Source organism: Camelina sativa, chromosome 12, assembly GCF_000633955.1.
Source record: "Camelina sativa cultivar DH55 chromosome 12, Cs, whole genome shotgun sequence".
Classification (NCBI taxonomy): domain Eukaryota; kingdom Viridiplantae; phylum Streptophyta; class Magnoliopsida; order Brassicales; family Brassicaceae; genus Camelina; species Camelina sativa.
In genome coordinates this window covers 14,577,793-14,601,373 of record NC_025696.1, presented here as the reverse complement: position 1 = coordinate 14,601,373, position 23,581 = coordinate 14,577,793, and the positions used below count along the sequence as shown (strand labels likewise).

General features: G+C 33.9%; 1 pseudogene; it reads left to right on the top strand.

Moving 5' to 3' along the window:
• Positions 20,595–23,533, top strand: LOC109127949 (annotated as a pseudogene).

The following is a 23,581-nucleotide window of genomic DNA, read 5'->3' as shown; positions in this document are numbered from 1 at the left end:
CTAGATCTTCTTCTTCTTTCTCAATATCTTTCAATGGCGTCCGCAGATGTTGAGTTCCGGTGCTTCGTTGGAGGTCTAGCCTGGGCCACCGATGACAGAGCTCTTGAGATAGCCTTCTCTCAATACGGCGAAGTTGTTGATTCCAAGGTCTGTTACACGCCGAGATCGGACTCCGAGTGATCATCCTCGACGAATCTGTACCGATCTTGTGTTTCTCTGTTACTTGATTCGATTACTCTATTACTATTCGTTCGTTCTTTGTTACTACTACTATTGTTACTTGTTTTTTCTCTAATCGGTACGTTCATCTTCCTGCTTCTATGAGCCTGGAGATCGATCAGTTTTTTAAATCTGTTTCTTCTGTAGATCTCATTTCTGTTTTTTTTTTGATGAACTTTGTTGGATTATAGACGCGATTTTTCTTGACACCGTTTGATACACTTACAGTCTTTGAGGTCCAGGAGATAGTGAATTTGTCGGTGGGTAATAAGTATGGAGGAAGAGAACGAAGTGGTGAAGACGTTTGCAGAACTTGGTAAGCGTGAGGAGCTTGTGAAAGCTTAGATATTTTATGTTACATGTAGTAGTAAAAGTGTTACGATACATGTAAGAAGGTTTAGATGTTATTGCTTTTAACTTCAATCNCCAAATCAGCACCTTCAACCCTCTCTTCAAGCTTCCAGATCTTTGGCAAGTTAGCCAACAGAGATTCCATACGCTGGACCATCGGGTTCATCAATCTCCCAATGAGAGTGAGAGAGAACTGCTGAATACGTTGAGCCATCAGAGAGTTTGAGATTTTCACCGTCTCTGTTCTGACCAAATNTCTTCTAAGAAGTTCAAACGATAAAATGGCTCTGTTTCTATTGTTTCCCGGCAACTCCACTCACCAAAGTTTTGAATTCAAGTTTTGCATATGAACTTGGATAATTTAATCAATTTTTGTACTCGTATTTTGTATATTTTTTTTTTTGCTTTGTTTTTTTCGCACATTATTATTATACCATCACGTTTACACTCTTTAAAGATAGTTTGTGACTATGCTCAATTCTAGATGAATTGTACTTGGGTATGTAAAACATTGATTTGTCTATTTTCAAAGTTATGGCTGAATTATGGTTAAATTACGGCTGAGTTATATACTTCACACGGCTGAGTTATGAATTACGGAGTTATGAGATATTAATATGTATTCTTCTTTCTTTCCTGGGTCTTTTATTCTGTCAGATTCCTAATAAATTATCTAACTAAAACGTCTCTCGATATCACAGAAAATATTGTTGGGTAATCGTGATAAATCACTAATTATGTGCCTGCTCAGATCTACACATAATAAAGACATAACGTTAGCTTTTCTGACAAAAAGTATTTCTCAAACAATTGACTGATATGACTGAGTTATCGACATAAATGGCTGACTTATGAAATATTTGTAAATTATAATTATTATAACTTAAAATTAAAATATAGAATGAAAAAAATGAATATTACAATCATTATAAGCAATAAAAAGTAATAATTATAGACAAATATTAATTTTTACACAGTCTGATCAAAATGTGTAAAACATTCAAAACATGATATTTAGGGGTTAGGGTTAGGGTTAGGGTTAGGGTTAGGGTTTGAGGTGTAGGGTTCATATTTCAACATTATGGGTTTTAATATAATAGTTTGGTTTTGGTTATATTGTGTTTGGTTTAAGGTGGTAATTTGGATATACTAATATGATAACCATTTGAAAATTTAAAAATTTTTGAAATTACTTTTCGGTTATTTCCGGTTATGGATCGGTTAGATGAATATATAACCATAAATAATCCAAATGTTATCCAAATTAGGTGGATTAACTTAATATAACCGATAGCAAGCCGAATATAACCGTAATTAACCAAAAATAATGGAAAAAATAGTTTTCGGTTCGGTTTGGTTTGGTCGGTTATTTTTTCATTTTAATTTGAGGGTTGGCTGAGTTATGGTAAAGTTATGGCTGAGTTATGCAACAGATATATTAATTTATTATATACCTTCTCGAGAATACAAAAAGTGTTGTTGGGGAGACACAAACAATAATTATGTTTATTATTAAGAACCACACGCGTAATAAATAAGATTTTCCCGATTTTTTGTTTAAAAGGAATTCAAAATTTGAATTTGAATTTAAATTTTTTTTTTAATTTAATAAAAGTATTTTTCAAACATTTGACTGATATGGCTGAGTTATCGACATAAACGGCTGACTTATGAAATATTTGTAAATTAGAATTATTATAACTCAAAATTAAAATATAGAATGAAAAAATGAATATTACAATCATTATAAGTAATAAAAAGTAATAATTATAGACAAAGATTAATTTTTACACAGTCTGATGAAAATGTGTAAAACATTCAAAACATGACATTTAGGAGTTAGGGTTAGGGTTAGGGTTAGGGTTTGAGGTTTAGGGTTCATATTTCCAACATTATGAGTTTTAATATAACAGTTTGGTTTTGGTTATATTGTGTTTGGTTTAAAGTGGTAATTTGGATATACTAATATGATAACCATTTGAAAATTTAAATTTTTTTTTAAATTACTTTTTGGTTATTTCCGGTTATGGGTCGGTTAGATGAATATATAACCATAAATAATCCAAATGTTATCCAAATTAGGTTGATTAACTTAATATAACCGATAGTAAACTGAATATAACCGTAATTAATCGAAAATAATAGAAAAAATAGTTTCTGGTTCGGTTCGGTTTGGTCGGTTATTTGGGCTGAGTTATGGTAAAGTTATGGCTGAGTTATCGTTTAGGGTCTTCTCAATAATATGAAAACGTATTCTTCTTTCCTGGGTCTTTTGTTCTGTCAGATTCCTAATAAGTATTAAAACGTCTCTCGATATTACAAAAAGTGTTGTTAGGGAAGCGCGAAAAATCACTAATTCTGTGTCTGCTCAAATCCACACGCATAATAAATTTATAAAGTGAGCTTTTTATCACAAGATATTATTGGAAATAATTAAATAATTATTATTCGAATCTAGAATTTTATTTTTCTAAAAGTATTAAAACGTCTCTCGATATTACAAAAAGTGTTGTTAGGGAAGCGCGAAAAATCACTAATTCTATGCCTGCTCAAATCCACACGCATAATAAATTCATAAAGTGAGCTTTTTATCACAAAATATTATTGCAAATAATTAAATAATTATTATTCAAATTTAGAATTTTATTTTTCTAAAAGTATTTCTCCAACAATTGAATATTAAAATTATTATAACTCAAAATTTAAATTTAGAATGAAAATATGTCTATTATTAGGTTAACTGATGGTTTCCCGCCAAAATATCGCTTTACGACTGAGTTATGAAAAACGGGAAAACGAAAGGTCATGTGACGGCTGAATTATAGTGAGTTATGGCTGAGTTATCACAAGAAACAATCTGGAAGTAAATTGATGATATATATGACTTTACGGCTGAGTTATAATATTTACGGGAAAACGAAAGGCCATGTGATGGCTGAGTTATAGTGAGTTATGGCTGAGTTATCACAAGAAAAATCTGAAAGTAAATAGATGATAACATGTGTTACTATTGACTTAAGTTGAGTTATGGACTTAACTCAAATTTTATTCAAAAATGTTACCAATCACTAACAAAACTAATTTTTTTAATTAGTTATTTTATTTCTCCTAAATTATTATTTTTTATTATCATTTGAAATAAAAATAGACATAGACCTAAATTTTATTCAAAAATGTTACCAATCACTAACAAAACTAATTTTTTTGAAGTTGAGTTTGAATAATCATGTGTTATGGTTGATGTACAAGTTTGAGGTATATCCTTTGTAAAATTGTTAACTCAAAAGATTATTCAACATCATGGAAATTTTCATGAGTTAAAGATGTGGTAAGTTGAGTTATCTATTTTTTTAATTAAAAAAACGAAAATTCAGTTATATAATACCAAAAAAAATTAATTTTTTCGTTTTTATTTAATTCATATATCAAAAAAAATAATTTTTACTGTTTTTCTTTTATTTAATAACTTTTTTAATTAGTTATTTTATTTCTCCTAAATTATTATTTTTTATTATCAATTGAAATGAAAATAGACATACACCTAAATATGATAAGATTTTAAATATTATGGCATGCATGTAGTTAATTTTTTAATTTGCAATGTAACAAAGAAGTTTAGTTAACAATGTAACTCAGCCACAACATGAAAAACATTACAGTAATTAAAAAGCAAAAAAAATTGCTGCCAAACTCAGCCGCTTCATCAACTGAAAATATGTAACTCAGCCGTATCGTTTGATAAGTCAGCCGTAACTGAATAACATTCTAGTAATTAATCTTTTGCTAATAAGTCAGCCGTCAAACGGCTGAGTTGTCGATAAGTCAGCCTATGACGGCTGAGTTATAGTTTTTTTACCATAACTCAGCCGTAACAACATCTCATAAGTCAGCCGTTTTTCATAACTCAGCCAGGCGGAAAATGTTAACTCAGTCGTGTCGTTGTGATAACTCAGCCAAAATTTTGACAACTCAGCCGTGTCGTTGTGATAACTCAGCCAAAATTTTGACAACTCAACCATCGGGTGAAAACTCAGCCGTAATTACAGCTGAGTTGTGCACATAACTCAGCCAGATTTAATAAGTCAGCCTTAACCCTTGGCTGACTTATGCGCATAACTCAGCCAGATTTTAATAAGTCAGCCGTCCGCTCTTACTCAAATGTTTTTCCGATAACTCAGCCACAACATATCTATAACTCAGCCGCAACATACATGTGTGGGCATCACAATTTCAACATTTTATTTTTAGTGATCCAACAAATTTTTCATGTAATAGTTTTTTTCCCAAATGTACCAAATTTTTATTGGCCTCAGCCTAATTTTTTCATTTAGTGTATTTAAAAATAGATATATATATATTTTCCTCAAGCATTTGATATGTAAATGTCAAATGGTTTTATAGAGTTGGATCAACTATATTATAAGGTATTGTTATACAATTTTTTGAAAAAAAAAGAAAACCATCAAGCTCGTATACATAGAGACAAGTAAAACTGTAAAAGACTTTTTGTTAGATTTTACATAACAAGAACAAAAAATCAGACCCCCCAAATAAATATTCCCATGAATAAAAATAAATGACACAAATTAGTGTAGAAAATTATTAATCTTTTTGCAGAGACACTAAAAAAATACAAATCGTTAAATGTTTTCTTTCGTTTTTATTTTTTACTATATTAAAAAGATCTCGAATTAATATAAGTTTATTTTCACCTCGTAGACTACTTTTTGAGTCCATTAGATGAAAACTAACTTAGAGTACTATATTAAAACGAAGCATAATTAAGAACCGAACCTGATCACTGTTCTTGAGTTCATACCATCGTTTTTGTGCGACAAGGTTTCTCACTGTCTGCCATATTAATTAAGTCGATAGTTCAAATCTCCGATCCAAACCTGAATACTTGGCTGTTGAAATTTTCCGACATAAAAATCAAATTAGTAAAAGAAAATAAAAAGCCTCTTGCGTTATGTTTCGTAATCGTGATTATTTTTTACTTGTGACATTGATTCGTTCTTGGTTGATCGGTATCAAGAACCGAGGCAAAACGAGTCGGGTCCGAGGTATGTTTTTGTACACGTCAGCATTCCGGCATTGCTAACACGCAAAAAAAAAAAACACATTCGTGATTGATACAACGTCATGTTAATCGGACATTCTTACCACAAACTGCTGAGCATCAGGCCAAAACTGTCTAGAGAATAGCTTGATGGCGACGAGACGATTGCCTTCAAGCTTTCCTCTGTAAACCACATTGGGAGCTTTCTCTTCACCTTCAGAGACAATGCAGCTGGGACTAAACCCGTTCGTTACTTTCTTCAATTCACTTAGATCAAACTCTTTGAAAACTGGAACTTGATTCTCCTGATCTACTTGGTCCTCATTAATTAACTGCAACACAAGAACAGTTCACCTCACACTCACATAACAGAATCCTAGAGACAACAAAAAGGCATCAACTTGCTAGCTTAGGTGGAAACTAATGGAGTTTAGTCCCAGAAAGGTTTAATCCTTCTAATTTTAGCATTGAAAATAAAAATAGAATTTTTTAAATTTAATATCATTATATCATGCTACAAATTCAAATTAGAATAATCAAATGTTATATATTCGTTTAAACTATTATAATTCTTTCTTTTTTTTGTCAAACCCAAAATTTTTTATTAAATTCCAACCAGAATAGTTGGTGCTGATTCCATGGCTACATTTAAGACATTTAAGCTATCATTAGAGGTACATGAAGATAAAGTAGATTTAGAAGCTAAAGTGTTTTTTGTGATTTCATCCGCTCTTCGGTTATTTTCTCGCGGAACATACTTGAACCAGACCTTCTCGAAACTCTGTGCCATCTCTATAATATCGTGTAGAATCATGTGGATCTCCTTGTGATAAATCGACAAATTTGTTGCTTTGATCAGGGTTTACGAATCTGAAGCAAAAGTAATTGTCTAGTATCCCAGATCTGAAGCCTATTGGATAGCGCGGTTCATAGCTAGGGTTTTGGCTATAAGAGGGGAAGCGATATGAAGAGCCGTATCCTGTCCATATATTAACGATCCGGTACTCGGATCTCTAAAGATCCAGCCAAGTCCCGCCAATGTTTCCCCATTAGTTCAATTCCCATTCGTAAACATGATATCATGGTTGTGTCTAAATGTCTCTTGAATGGTGCCTGAGCCCACACTTGTTGGGCAAAGCTGCAGTGAAAAAATAGNCATGTGACGGCTGAATTATAGTGAGTTATGGCTGAGTTATCACAAGAAACAATCTGGAAGTAAACGGATGATATATATGACTTTACGGCTGAGTTATAATATTTACGGGAAAACGAAAGGTCATGTGACGGCTGAGTTATAGTTAGTTATGGCTGAGTTATCACAAGAAAAATCTGAAAGTAAATAGATGATATAGGCTATGACTGGTAACATGTGTTACTATTGACTTAAGTTGAGTTATGGACTTAACTCAAATTTTATTCAAAAATGTTACCAATCACTAACAAAACTAATTTTTTTAATTAGTTATTTTATTTCTCCTAAATTATTATTTTTTATTATCATTTGAAATGAAAATAGACATAGACCTAAATTTTATTCAAAAATGTTACCAATCACTAACAAAACTAATTTTTTTGAAGTTGAGTTTGAATAATCATGTGTTATGGTTGATGTACAAGTTTGAGGTATATCCTTTGTAAAATTGTTAACTCAAAAGATTATTCAACATCATGGAAATTTTCATGAGTTAAAGATGTGGTAAGTTGAGTTATCTATTTTTTTTTTAAAAAAAAAACGAAAATTCAGTTATATAATACCAAAAAATTATTTTTTCGTTTTTATTTAATTCATATATCAAGAAAAATAATTTTTACTGTTTTTCTTTTATTTAATAACTTTTTTAATCACAAGATATTATTGCAAATAATTAAATAATTATTATTCGAATTTAGAATTTTATTTTTCTAAAAGTATTTCTCCAACAATTGAATATTAAAATTATTATAACTCAAAATTTAAATTTAGAATGGAAATATGTCTATTATTAGGTTAACTGATGGTTTGACGCCAAAATATCGCTTTACGGCTGAGTTATAATCATTACGGGAAAACGAAAGGTCATGTGACGGCTGAGTTATAGTGAGTTATGGCTGAGTTATCAGAAGAAACAATCTGAAAGTAAACGGATGATATATATGACTTTACGGCTGAGTTATAATATTTACGGGAAAACGAAAGGTCATGTGACGGCTGAGTTATAGTGAGTTATGGCTGAGTTATCACAAGAAAAATCTGAAAGTAAATAGATGATATAGGCTATGACTGGTAACATGTGTTACTATTGACTTAAGTTGAGTTATGGACTTAACTCAAATTTTATTCAAAAATGTTACCAATCACTAACAAAACTAATTTTTTTAATTAGTTATTTTATTTCTCCTAAATTATTATTTTTTATTATCATTTGAAATGAAAATAGACATAGACCTAAATTTTATTCAAAAATGTTACCAATCACTAACAAAACTAATTTTTTTGAAGTTGAGTTTGAATAATCATGTGTTATGGTTGATGTACAAGTTTGAGGTATATCCTTTGTAAAATTGTTAACTCAAAAGATTATTCAACATCATGGAAATTTTCATGAGTTAAAGATGTGGTAAGTTGAGTTATCTATTTTTTTAAGTAAAAAAAAAACGAAAATTCAGTTATATAATACCAAAAAATTATTTTTTCGTTTTTATTTAATTCATATATCAAGAAAAATAATTTTTACTGTTTTTCTTTTATTTAATAACTTTTTTAATTAGTTATTTTATTTCTCCTAAATTATTATTTTTTATTATCATTTGAAATGAAAATAGACATAGACCTAAATTTTATTCAAAAATGTTACCAATCACTAACAAAACTAATTTTTTTGAAGTTGAGTTTGAATAATCATGTGTTATGGTTGATGTACAAGTTTGAGGTATATCCTTTGTAAAATTGTTAACTCAAAAGATTATTCAACATCATGGAAATTTTCATGAGTTAAAGATGTGGTAAGTTGAGTTATCTATTTTTTTTTAATTAAAAAAACGAAAATTCAGTTATATAATACAAAAAATTTTTTTTTTCGTTTTTATTTAATTCATATATCAAGAAAAATAATTTTTACTGTTTTTCTTTTATTTAATAACTTTTTTAATTAGTTATTTTATTTCTCCTAAATTATTATTTTTTATTATCATTTGAAATGAAAATAGACATAGACCTAAATATGATAAGATTTTAAATATTATGGCATGCATGTAGTTAATTTTTTAATTTGCAATGTAACAAAGAAGTTTAGTTAACAATGTAACTCAGCCACAACATGAAAAACATTACAGTAATTAAAAAGCAAAAAAAATTGCTGCCAAACTCAGCCGCTTCATCAACTGAAAATATGTAACTCAGCCGTATCGTTTGATAAGTCAGCCGTAACTGAATAACATTCTAGTAATTAATCTTTTGCTAATAAGTCAGCCGTCAAACGGCTGAGTTGTCGATAAGTCAGCCTATGACGGCTGAGTTATAGTTTTTTTACCATAACTCAGCCGTAACAACATCTCATAAGTCAGCCGTTTTTCATAACTCAGCCAGGCGGAAAATGTTAACTCAGTCGTGTCGTTGTGATAACTCAGCCAAAATTTTGACAACTCAGCCGTGTCGTTGTGATAACTCAGCCAAAATTTTGACAACTCAACCATCGGGTGAAAACTCAGCCGTAATTACAGCTGAGTTGTGCACATAACTCAGCCAGATTTAATAAGTCAGCCTTAACCCTTGGCTGACTTATGCGCATAACTCAGCCAGATTTTAATAAGTCAGCCGTCCGCTCTTACTCAAATGTTTTTCCGATAACTCAGCCACAACATATCTATAACTCAGCCGCAACATACATGTGTGGGCATCACAATTTCAACATTTTATTTTTAGTGATCCAACAAATTTTTCATGTAATAGTTTTTTTCCCAAATGTACCAAATTTTTATTGGCCTCAGCCTAATTTTTTCATTTAGTGTATTTAAAAATAGATATATATATATTTTCCTCAAGCATTTGATATGTAAATGTCAAATGGTTTTATAGAGTTGGATCAACTATATTATAAGGTATTGTTATACAATTTTTTGAAAAAAAAAGAAAACCATCAAGCTCGTATACATAGAGACAAGTAAAACTGTAAAAGACTTTTTGTTAGATTTTACATAACAAGAACAAAAAATCAGACCCCCCAAATAAATATTCCCATGAATAAAAATAAATGACACAAATTAGTGTAGAAAATTATTAATCTTTTTGCAGAGACACTAAAAAAATACAAATCGTTAAATGTTTTCTTTCGTTTTTATTTTTTACTATATTAAAAAGATCTCGAATTAATATAAGTTTATTTTCACCTCGTAGACTACTTTTTGAGTCCATTAGATGAAAACTAACTTAGAGTACTATATTAAAACGAAGCATAATTAAGAACCGAACCTGATCACTGTTCTTGAGTTCATACCATCGTTTTTGTGCGACAAGGTTTCTCACTGTCTGCCATATTAATTAAGTCGATAGTTCAAATCTCCGATCCAAACCTGAATACTTGGCTGTTGAAATTTTCCGACATAAAAATCAAATTAGTAAAAGAAAATAAAAAGCCTCTTGCGTTATGTTTCGTAATCGTGATTATTTTTTACTTGTGACATTGATTCGTTCTTGGTTGATCGGTATCAAGAACCGAGGCAAAACGAGTCGGGTCCGAGGTATGTTTTTGTACACGTCAGCATTCCGGCATTGCTAACACGCAAAAAAAAAAAACACATTCGTGATTGATACAACGTCATGTTAATCGGACATTCTTACCACAAACTGCTGAGCATCAGGCCAAAACTGTCTAGAGAATAGCTTGATGGCGACGAGACGATTGCCTTCAAGCTTTCCTCTGTAAACCACATTGGGAGCTTTCTCTTCACCTTCAGAGACAATGCAGCTGGGACTAAACCCGTTCGTTACTTTCTTCAATTCACTTAGATCAAACTCTTTGAAAACTGGAACTTGATTCTCCTGATCTACTTGGTCCTCATTAATTAACTGCAACACAAGAACAGTTCACCTCACACTCACATAACAGAATCCTAGAGACAACAAAAAGGCATCAACTTGCTAGCTTAGGTGGAAACTAATGGAGTTTAGTCCCAGAAAGGTTTAATCCTTCTAATTTTAGCATTGAAAATAAAAATAGAATTTTTTAAATTTAATATCATTATATCATGCTACAAATTCAAATTAGAATAATCAAATGTTATATATTCGTTTAAACTATTATAATTCTTTCTTTTTTTTGTCAAACCCAAAATTTTTTATTAAATTCCAACCAGAATAGTTGGTGCTGATTCCATGGCTACATTTAAGACATTTAAGCTATCATTAGAGGTACATGAAGATAAAGTAGATTTAGAAGCTAAAGTGTTTTTTGTGATTTCATCCGCTCTTCGGTTATTTTCTCGCGGAACATACTTGAACCAGACCTTCTCGAAACTCTGTGCCATCTCTATAATATCGTGTAGAATCATGTGGATCTCCTTGTGATAAATCGACAAATTTGTTGCTTTGATCAGGGTTTACGAATCTGAAGCAAAAGTAATTGTCTAGTATCCCAGATCTGAAGCCTATTGGATAGCGCGGTTCATAGCTAGGGTTTTGGCTATAAGAGGGGAAGCGATATGAAGAGCCGTATCCTGTCCATATATTAACGATCCGGTACTCGGATCTCTAAAGATCCAGCCAAGTCCCGCCAATGTTTCCCCATTAGTTCAATTCCCATTCGTAAACATGATATCATGGTTGTGTCTAAATGTCTCTTGAATGGTGCCTGAGCCCACACTTGTTGGGCAAAGCTGCAGTGAAAAAATAGGTGAACAGCTGATTCCTCTTGTCCGCAGAAAGGACACACTGCCTCCAGGTTTATGCCGCGTCCTTTTAGATTTGCTCCTAGGGGAAGAGCATTTCTCATAGCTTTCCAGAGGAAGAATTTTAACATCGGTAAGCATTTTCTTTTTCCCATTTGAATTCTCATGTTTGTGTGATCCGGGTTGTATAATGAGTTTGTCATGGCAGACTGGTAACCGGATTTGGCAGAGTACTCTCCAGATGGAGTAGGTAGCTATACATACCGATCCTCTGCTCTCAGTTTGCTGGGTTTTAGAAGAAGAATCTGATCCTCATACAAGGGTAGTATGGCTCTAATTTTTGTTTCATCCTATTGTGCAGTTTGGGGGCGTATTAGTTCAGCCACCCTCATGTCCTGGCAGTTAGTAGGAATTGGACCCATTGGTGTGGTTGCTACTTTGAGTGATATCCATGGGTCCTTCCACATGCGTGAATGTGCACCTGAGCCTATAGCCCTTCCTAGCTGTGCTTTCAAAAGATCCGGCCTATGCAAATGCCCTTCCAGCCATGAGATGTTGAGGCAGGAGCCGTGCAATCCAGGAGAGATTGATGTTGGCAGTATTTCCCCAGGAGGATCCTTGCCACTAAACATGTTGGTTTGGTAAGGATTCACCAGCTAATCTTTGCCAGGAATGCATCATTAAAGGTAGCTACCTCTCAGAAACCCAGTTCTCCTTCTCTTTTTGGTTTTGTCATTTTATCCCAGGATATCCAACACATTTTCCTCTTTTCAGGTGCTGAATCCCACCAAAACCGGGTCAGAGCTGATTGGATTCTCTTGCATAATGAATCTGGTAGCTTGAAACAGGACATCGTGTGGGTTGGCATGGCAGACAGCACTGATTTGAGCATGGTGGTTTTTCCAGCAGTGGAAAAGAACCTCATGAACCAGCTCAGAGCGCGTTGTTTGATTCTGTCAATGATGCCGTTGAACGTATCCTTCTTCTTTCTTCCAAAAGATTCAGGTAATCCTAGATATTTACCTAAGCCTCCAACTTGTTGAATTCCAAGAATTTGCTTAGCTAATGTTCTTGCAGCCTCACTCGTTTTAGCTGAGAAAGTAACAGCCGATTTAGCCTTGTTTATCATCTGTCCTGACGCTTCCTCATACTTTTTTAGGATTCTCATCAGCTCTTCACAATTTTGGCGGTTAGATCTACAGAAAAACATTTATCGTCTGCGAAGAGCAAGTGGTTGACTCGAGGACCGGTTTTTGAGACTCTCACTCCCTGCATTATGTTCTCCAGTTGAGCTCTTTTGCAGAGACCCGATAGAACCTCACTGCAGAGTATGAAGATGTAGGATGAGAGAGGGTCCCCTTGGCGGATTCCTCTCTGTGGGTTAACTTTCCCTTGGACATATCCATTTATAAGGTAAGAGTAGGACACGAAAGTGATACACACCATTATCCAATTGATCCAAGTTTGGTGGAAGCCCATTCTCACCATTACCAGCCGTATAAAATCCCATTCTATGCGATCATAAGCTTTACTCATGTCGGTTTTGACCGCCATGTAGCACCTCTTCTTTGCTCCCGAGTTCTTAAGATAGTGTAACACCTCATGCGTAATTAAAACATTTTCTGTGATCGCTTTTTTGGTACAAATGCAGACTGATTTCCTAAAATGATATGTTGCAGGAATGGTTGTAGTCGCTTTGTTAAGACTTTGGATATAATCTTGTAGAAGACGGAGCAGAGCGCCATAGGTCTATAATCTGCCATTTTCTGTGGTCTCTGTATTTTGGGGATGAGTTTGGTTTGAGTTCTCCAGCAAGGTGCCTGATAAGAAGAAGTTTTGGACTTCCATGGTGATGTGGGGTCCTACAATCTCCCAATTTGATTGGAAGAAACTTTCTAAAAAGCCATCTGGTCCTAGGGTTTTGTCTGCATGGATTGAGAAGCTTGCTTCTTTGATCTTAGATGGGGATGGTATTGTGTTAAGGGTCTGATTCATTTCTAGAGAGATGCAAGGCTCAATGGCTTCATTAATCGTGGTAGCTCTTTCACCCTCTGAGGAAGAGAATAGCTTCAAGAAATAATCAGTAATAACTTTGCATATTTGTTCTTCTTTGTAGACTGGAGTTCCACTCTTATCTTCAATTACTGAGAACTTGTTCATAGCCTTTCGACCCCGAGTGATGGCATGGAAGTAACTGGAGTTTTTATATCCTAGTGCTAACCACATTTGTCTGCTTCTTTGCTTCCAGAACTCCTCCTCTGCTTTGTATGCCCGCAAGAGATTCATATTGAGTGTGGAAATCAGATCAGGATTTGCTTCCTGGCTGGTCATCGCGTTCTCAAGCTTCGACATGTAGAGTTCGATCTCCTTTTGGCTATTCTAATGTTTTTCTTTTGACCAAAGTATGATTGACCACCGACATCTAGTAAGTTTTGCCTCCACTCCTTCTAATTCATCTGTCTTCTAAGCCATGTGGATCAAATTTTTGACCTCCTCATTTTCCTTCAGCCTTCTATCATATCTAAATACCCCTCTTTTCTTTTTTATGATAGGTCAAAGTTTATGAGGATGGTTCTATGATCCGAACCTTCAAAACGAAGGTATTCATTGCGGCTAGACGAGTAAGCTTCTGCCCAGGCTCCATTCGACATAGCTATGTCTAATCGATAGAATACGAGGTGATCATTTCTTTTTCCCTTCCAGGAGAGAAAATTCCTAGAGTGTCGGAGATCATAAAGATCACAGGTCGACATAAAGGATCAAATGTCCCCAAAGGAGCTTTCTTGTCCTGGTGGTCCCCTTTGCTTCTCAGTTGCATCTATGATGTCGTTTGAAATCTCCAGTCAGGAACCAAGGTTCCTCATGGGTAATACCAATGGCTGTGAGCTGCTCCCAGATAAGTTTTCGCATTGGTCTGTCAGGCTTTGCATAGACAAAAGTAGAGAAAAAAGATTTTCCTTCTGTTGTGATATGTGTGTCAATGTAATTGTTGTAGGAGACTAATATGGTGACTTCCACATGTTGTTTCCAAAATAACGCTAGTCTACCCCCTCCAGGGTATGTGGGGAAATCAACAGATGGTGCATATAATTCATCCATTCCAATGTCTTCATCACCATGTCATCACCATTTTTTGTCTCCATGAGGAATAAGATATTTGGTGAGTTATCCGACGGTAGCTCAAGTAGGCGCCAAACTGTTGTGGGATTCCCCAACCCACAACAGTTCCAGCTCAGAATCTTTAAGGAAGAGGATTTGATGGATTTTGAAAATCCACCTTTTTCCTCGTCATAGCTGGTATTATTACTCCTTTTGGTTGATCTTCTTTTGATGCTTTTGCCTGAGGTTGTGGCCTCTCTTTTGAGGGTTTTTGATTACTTATGCCAGCATGGTGCCCCCCTTTTGAAGATTTCCTTTAGTAGTAATTGATTTCTTGGGGAAGCCATTAGTTAAGTTTCTCTTCGGACTCTTTGCTCCCAGTAGCTTTAATGGTGTTTTGTTTTGAGATTTCATTAATGTGGGTCTGCCCCGTCCTCTCTTTGTGAGTTTTCCAGGATCCTCAGAAGTGGGGAGGTTAGGGGTTCCAATATCAGATCAGGGGGATCGGGTTTCTATCATTACTGGAGGGTTTTGGGCCCATACCTTTTTTGGGGCTGAAATGGCACTCTGAGTTATATTATCCGCAGTCATAGCCATTAGGCCCTTTGCTTCTCCTTGAATCACTCTCTGTTTTCTTGCTGCACTTTCAGTGGGATCAATGACTGCTAGGTACTGAACTGTGACTTCTCTCAGTTCACTCATTACTTGCTCTTTTGAGGGGATACACAAGGGAGTGCGGGTCAGTGCATTCGGTTCCACTCGGTGACTTGACTCCACGATAGGGAGGATTGGAGGAGGAGTAGGGGGATCATGATTGGTTTCCATTCTTTCTAGAGGGGGACGTCTTGGCCTTGATGAGTCTGACGCTTCCGAATGGTGAGTTAACGGTGCAGGTGCTTTTTCTCTCCATTGCATCCTTGGGCACTGGGAGGGGACATTCTCCCTGGGGTCACGTTGGGAAGGGGAAAGTTCCCGAGATGATGCTATGCCGTGGTAGGGATGGATTTGATATGTTTTTCTCTTGTGGCTAGATCTAGAAAATTCAGAGTTCCTGCCCTCCGATGAATACGATCTTTGACTTGTTCATGACCCATCCAACCTTTTTGTGTTCTACTCGCTTCCTGATGGTCTCTTTTGAACTCAGTGTGATTCAGGGAGGTTTTAGGGGTCCTGAAGTTATCTTGAGGGGTGTAGTAATTCCTGGAGACCTCTCTGGTATCCGACACTTGGGGCTTAGATGTTAGGTGTAGGTTGTCCCCTTTTGTAGTTAACTCGGGGCAAGTTCTTACCTCGTGGGTAAGTTTACAGCAATGTAGACAGTGGTTCTTTAGATTTATGTACTCGAGAGTAATAAGGCCATCGTCTCCATGAGGGAACTCCACGATTGTCTCTTTTGTAATGGGTTTTAAACCATCTATTTTGACTCTTATCTTTGAAGAGACATCTGTTATCTCCATAGCTTCCATTTCTCCAAGTTCTTCACCAATGGTTTGGAGCATTTTTGGCTGCCAGTAGTGTTTAGGGATTCATTGAACTTCGATCCAGAATGGGATTATGGATGGAAAGGTAGCTGAGATCACTGGCTCCCATTGTTGAAGGATCACCATCCAGTAATCATAGTGGTATTGTCTATTCTTTAATACCTTTAGGATATCCTCTTCATAATCAAATCTGAACTGAAAGCAACCCCGTCCTAGGTCTGCTCCAATCGCTTTTCCTTTGAGGTCCCAGCGGCTAACAAGGAAGGGGAAGAGGGACCAGAGTCTCTGAGCCGAGAGATTGGTTAAGTGTCCCATGAGAGTAAAGGAGTTCTCTTCAATCAGGGCTGAGGTGTCTAACTCTGGAGCTCGGATTCTTTTATATGGGGGTGGTGGGGCATCAGTGTCCACTCCTTTCCCTTTGAGATAGTAGGGGATTCTTTTTTCCATGAGTCAGGTTTAGTTTGTGAAAGTGGGAATAACAAGCGTTGACAAGCTCACCATTGTGGAAGGGTTATACATGGTATAAAGGGTTACACAGGTTCTGCAGTTTCAAGGTTTAGAGGAGAGGATGGTTCAGATGAAAGGTAAAGGAACACATACCAGTCCTTGGATCGATCTCTTCCTCCAGTTTGTGTGCTGGTGACCGAGAGACGGCAGCACGCGCCCCCTCCGGGAAGGGGTAGAGCACCAGAATTTGTAATAACCACTCGATAATCTTCAGAGGAGTTGACGGACCATTGGTTATTGCCGTTTTTAGTATTTTGAAGTAGGTGAAATCTGTTTTTTTCAAAAGTTGTTGCAGTTTTGGTTATCTTGGGAACTGGGTCTCGAAGAAAAGTCGCCTACTTCTCTATGCCTTTTTTCAGCTAGCTGAATATGTAATTCATGTGCTTTATAATTCGTTTTTTATGATTGCAAAGTCATATTACAATTATTTCGACAGTTAATTACGCAACAGAAAAAAGGGTAAGGTTCAAACTTTTTTTTCTCTATTTGTTTTATTATGAATCATTATCTTATTACAAAAATCTAGTGAAAATTTTGAATCTCTTCATTTAAATATGCAACTTTTTATTGACATAAATTCTAAGTACAAACATAATCTGTTTACCACATTTTCTGAGATCTTAACCCATTAAACATATAGTAATTTTTCTGACATTTTAGTATAAACAGATTATCAAGCTCTTAATTCTAGCTTGTAGGTGGCCCATCAGATAATCAGATGCAAGTATACAACTGATAATTTCTGTTTTATTTTCTAATCTATTATTATGAACCATGATCTAAATTTATTGAGAAAGCGGATAACCTAAAATTATAGTGCATTGATGTATGTGTCTATGAGTTTGTGGAATATATGCCTTTTCTTCAAATTTTTTTGATAAAATGTTAAATTAATGATTGTTTTACACAAATTTTTTAAAAGTAAATTCACATCAACAAATTACCAATATAAGGGTGATTATTTTTTTATTTTTTTTTGTCAAGGGGGTGATTATTTTTAAAATGCTCATTTTCCCATTCCATTTTTCAAAACTGACCTCATCTAAAACTTTACCAATATTTGAGATATATTCAAATAAGTTTGTAACCTTACAAAAGTATACATAAATTATTTTATGTGTATAAAATCTTATAAATACCGTTGAAAAAAAAAATCTTATAAATACCTTATACATACTTCATAAAAATCTTATAAATACCTTGTAAAACATTTTTAAATAGCTTGTAAAATGTTTTCAAATACCTTATAATACATGTGTGCATGTAATACCTTATAAAAATTTTATGAAACCTTACAAACACTTGGATCTAGTCTCCAAGTAGCAGTAATCATTAAGAAATACCTTCTAAACCTTACAATACTTTATAAACTTTTCAGATTTAATGGAAGATATTTTGAAAATGAACAGCTAAAAGATATATTTTTGAAAAGGAGCACAATTAAGGGGCATTTTTCAAAAATCCTCTCTAAATTATCATATTCATAAACATTCTGGTCGAAAATTATATCTCAAGTCCAATAGTAAGAATTTACTTGTTAAGATACTTAAGAAAATTAATTTTCATTTACATATATATATATATATATATATATATATATATATAAATAACATACACACACCGTTGGATAACCTTGAGTTACATTATATGTTAAATCATGTGAGAATTTGACCTTAACTTTGGTGATCAAATGCCTTGCAATGTATCTGACCTTAACATTTTCATTTACAAATTAATCACCAAAGTAAAATTCTCACATGAAAAGGTGTGATTGCATTTACCAGCATCTCCATTGGTGTAGTTTTCTTAAATATCTTAACAAGTAAGTTCTCACATGATAAGTATTTGATCACCTAAGTAAAATTCTCACATGACCTTAACATTTTCATTTACAAATTAATTTTTATTGACAAATGTAGTAAAATTTTGATGTTGATATATATTTCAAGTCCAATAATAAGTTTTTTTAGTGATCAAATGCCTTGCAATGTATCTGACCTTAACATTTTCATTTACAAATTAATTTTTATTGACAAATGTAGTAAAATTTTGATGTTGATATATATTTCAAGTCCAATAATAAGTTTTTTTAGTGATCAAATGCCTTGCAATGTATCTGACCTTAACATTTTCATTTACAAATTAATTTTTATTGACAAATGTAGTAAAATTTTGATGTTGATATATATTTCAAGTCCAATAATAAGTTTTTTTAGTGATCAAATGCCTTGCAATGTAGATATATCTCTAACATGTTGACTTTGGTGCAATGAATTTGAATCATTTGATGTTGATGTGTCAAACTAGTGGTCAAACATAAGCATAATTCTTTTGTATTGACAACAGCCTTTGTAATTGATCATGTTTTAATAATTTTAGTTTGAAATTGGTTACTATTATTAATTTACATAAACGCATTTTGCAATGACCAAGTGGATTATACAAAAGAACGTGTAGATTTTTTACAATTGGTGGACACTAGCGTTTTATACGACTTAAAAATTGTACTAGATATGCTCACTTAGGCCTTGAATTTTTGTAGATTTTGAAAGAGATTTTGGTTTTTGTTTTTCAAAATCTCATTTTTATACCCATCAAGATTTTATAATTTTGCTTTTTCTAAAATTTAATGACATTATTTTGTTGTACTCTCCCATTCACCATTCTAGATTTTTTAGTCATCTTATAATTTAGTAAAATCTAGTTTTTGATTCTTTACTTTAATTTTTCTCAAAAACCAAAAATCATTTTTTTGAGATTCCCCATAAATAAAATTAATAGCAAAATCTGAAACTAAAATCTGAAATCTAAAGACTAAAAACTAAATCCAAAAACTGATTTAAAACTGAATGAACTTATGCGGCGACACAAGGGTTTGTCTTTCTAGAAAACTGTTGCACTTATGCAGCGACAGATGAAACAAAACAGTTAAAACACACATGTACGTAATCAACTAAACGAAAAGGTAAAGATCATAGAAGGTATTTTACGGTGTGATTTTTGATCTCGAACAACGCCTCCTTCCTGTTTCCAATACTTCATCAACAATTCTTGTGTTGGTGCAAGCTGATTTATTTCCCAAAGAATGAATTACTTTTCTTCCTTAATCGTGATGCCGATAATCTTGGAACATGGTTTTGAGCTCCGGATCATACTATCCACACGACGACTACTTTAAACTCATCAAGAAAATCAGCCATCCTCTCGTTATGGCTCTTAACCATGCATGTTGTCTTGTTCAATGCTTTGTCGCCGGAAGTGAAGTATGAACACACAAAACACTTTCGTGATTGACATAAAGTCATGCTAATCGACACTGGTCAATCACGAAAGTGCTAGAATATTTTTATACTGGAGTTACTTGGAAGGAAATAGTAATTTTTTTTTACAAAGACAAGTGAAAAAAAAAAGAAAATCAAACCTTTATGTTCTGCTTTTTAGCTCAGTTTTTTTTTTTCAAAACTAAGAAAATTGTGATGAAACAGTTACTTTTCTTTCCCAATACAATTTAACATTTTATTCCAAAGGAAAAAAAAACTTTGGTTACATCATTACAAGAAAAAGAAAATCAAATCTTCCCATTATCCCATGTATAGGAAAAGAAATAAAATCAGAGAAACTCGTTATTAACGTAAAGAGTTCTTTGAAGTTTCCGGTGATCAAAAACTTCAACTCATACGTGATTGATACAACGTCAGGTTAATCGATACTAGTCCATGCAATCATATAAATATATTAAGAAGGAGCTAAAGAACTTTTTATCGGGATTGCTTGGAGAGAAAGATAAGTTTGGGTGGTGAGTATTTCAAGTTGGTGACACGTTTTCTAAACCGTCATCGGATCCAGATGATACATAGATCCGAACCCTCGGCTTACTTAATTACTATCCTTACATACTCAATGGTTTTAGAGATACATAGGTGATTATATTTTTATAGATGATTTGTATATACGCATACTAACAAGTAACAAAATGTTATTCTTTTTAACATGGGACAAAAAATGTTATTCTTTTTAATAACGACGTGTTGATTGCAGAAGAAGAAAAGGCTATTGCGATGGAACTTGCAGTTTCTTGCTGTCAAGAATTAATTATCATGTGTGATTTCAATGAGCCCTTGTGGACTAAGAAGCGATTAGGCAATGAGAGTGTGTGTCTGAACGAGGAAGAGTATAAGAAGATGTTCTTATGGCCTCCAATGGATGATGATGATCGTTTTCGCAGAGAAGCTTCAAGAGCTAAAGCAGTTGTCATGATGAACAGCATAACCCTCGTCAAAGCATTCCTTGATGCTGTAAGAATAAGTCAAAACACGTTTCTTTAAATACATTTTCTAAAAACACACATCTTAACATAGATATGTTACAATTTTACTTCCAAGGATCAATGGTCAGAACTGTTCTGCCCGATAGTGTCAAGCGCCAAATTGATTCAGATCATATCTTCTAAAGTGTCTGGAACAAATGGTTCTCTTTTGAAGTAATTCTGTTTTAGTACATAGAGTGATCAAATAAGTTCATCTGGTAGTGAAGTCTTTGTCTCTCTTTTGAAAAGAGATGTATGCAGGGTTTCAAGTAGTATCTCCATTACTGATATGCTCAAATTTAACCCTGAGCTACTCTCTCAAATTAAGAGATCAATTGTAGTACTTAGGGATCGAATCCACAAGAACTCTAGATTCACACAATATATTTAATAATATTTTAATTATGCTAAACCAAAAATATTTTAATTAAATTGCAGAATAAAACAGAAAATCAAGAGTTGTTAATCAATAGGAATAAACGCTAGGCCTAGGGAAATTTTCAGGAAATCATAGAAAATTAGATCAATTAATTAAACGAGCAGGATTCAATAATTAAGCACCATTCTTGAACTCTAAACACAATTACAAAATAAATCAGTTCTCACTGCAAATATTATCTAAGTTTTAAACAAGAAAATCTAAATCTCTTTGCAAAATTCAAGTTAATAACCAGCAATAAAATCAGGTTTAGATAAGTTCACAAAATTACTAAATCAAATCTCTTTGCAAGAGGTAATTTTGCTCACCAAAGGTTTTTGTCAGGAAAATCAATTATATTCTCATATCAATCAATAATCCTAAGATCTAAATCCAGATGACTAATCAAAGATCTAGCATTAAAAACAACCTATGATGAAGAACAAGAAAGATAATGAATCCTAAATTAACAGATCTAACAATCCATGAAATCCCTAATGAGAAACCCTAAACCTAACAAGCAGATCTATTCAGACATAATCAATGAAACACAAAACATCTTCTGAATAAATTGCATTAAGAGATTAAAGGAAGAAATAAAGGAGTTCTGAATCTTATCTGAAGGAGTCTTGATTCTTCTCTCCAAAAGACTCTCTAAAAATCTCACAGGGTTTTGCTCTCAAAAGTTGCAGAGAAAAATAAAGCTTAGGTCTAAACAATGACCATAAAAATCCTATTTATATTCCTAAATACGGCCAGGGACTAATGATGCAAATATGGAAAACTTTGGGGCAGCTTTGTAAATCTTCAAAACTTGTGGGAAAACTTCCAAATTCTTCTTTTGGCCTAGCATCGATCGATGCATACGCTGTGTCGATCGATGCACTCTCTAAATTTTGTCTCCCAACTTCGTAGCTCAGCCTCAATGCTTGATTAAGCTCCAAATTTTCATATTTAGCTCCCTTAAGCTCCCATCCATGTTAAATCCTATAAAGACTCAAAAAGACTCTAAAAACACCAAAAAGACTCTATAGATAAGACTTATATCATGACTAAAAACACCTAAAAACCATGATATATCAATTACTACCAACAAGAGAAGGTTACTTTCTTCGATATGTGGAGCGAAAGGCGAAAAAAGTAAAATGGATAATTATAGATTTCCCGATCGAAAGCTTCCGCGGTTTTGTCAAACCAGCTTCAACTGCTGCTACTACTACTACTATTGGACTATACCGGACAAAACCTTCTGGTTGCATCATTCAAGAAACGGCTAACGGATACTCGAGGTCACATGGGTAGAGCACGTGGAAGTAGAAGAGAAGCAAGAACAGGACGAGGTTGTTAGAGAGTATGTGAAGATCGGTGTAGCCTTTGGCGCTGAACGATGGCTAGCTGTGTTGAAGAGACAGTGTGAAAGGATGGCTAGTCTCATGGCTACAAACATCACTGACCTTGGAGGTATATAACTTGTTTCACAAGTAAAACATCATACTTCCACAACCAAATGTGGTTTTTTAATCTGTTCTCCCGTGTTAGTGATACCTTCTGTAGCAGCGAGGAAGAACTTGATGAAGCTGTCACAGAGAATGGTGAAAACTTTTTGCATGAACATAAGTAATTCGTACGGACAAGCATCAACAAAGGACACAGTGAGAATCGTAACCAGGATNTACAATTTATAATATATATATATATATCAATGTTTTAGACTTATTTTAATCAAGGTTGATTTATTTATAATGTCGATTTTTTTAACAATCGTTTTGTTTTTTTACTTCTGTTGACTTAGNGTATCTTCCTTATTCTCATCACAAAGTCTTTGATCTTCTCCGTGACAATAAACGTCTCTCTCAGGTAAGGAATCTTCTTCCTTTTCTTTTTTTTTTTTGTCAAACGCTAGAATCTTCTTCCTCTGTTTTTCTGATCCATAAAGGTTGCTGAAGCTGGAGATCTTGTTCAATGGGAGTTCGTCTCAAGAAGTTGCCTATATCGCTAATGTATCACATCCTGGAAACAACACCTCTCTTCTTCGGATCAATGTTAGTGAGATTTCAAAATCTTTAATACTTTTTCAAAATCAAAATTCGAATATTTAATGCAAAATGACTGATTGGGACTTATTCGCTTGAAATTCAAATTTGCAACAGTTAAGTGTGATTTTCTCAGATATTCCACATACACCAAAACAAAGAAATCTTGGTAAAAATATTTGGAAGAGACGAGAATAACCATATAAACCACAATAAGTTCAAATGGATATAGCTAGTCTTACAAAG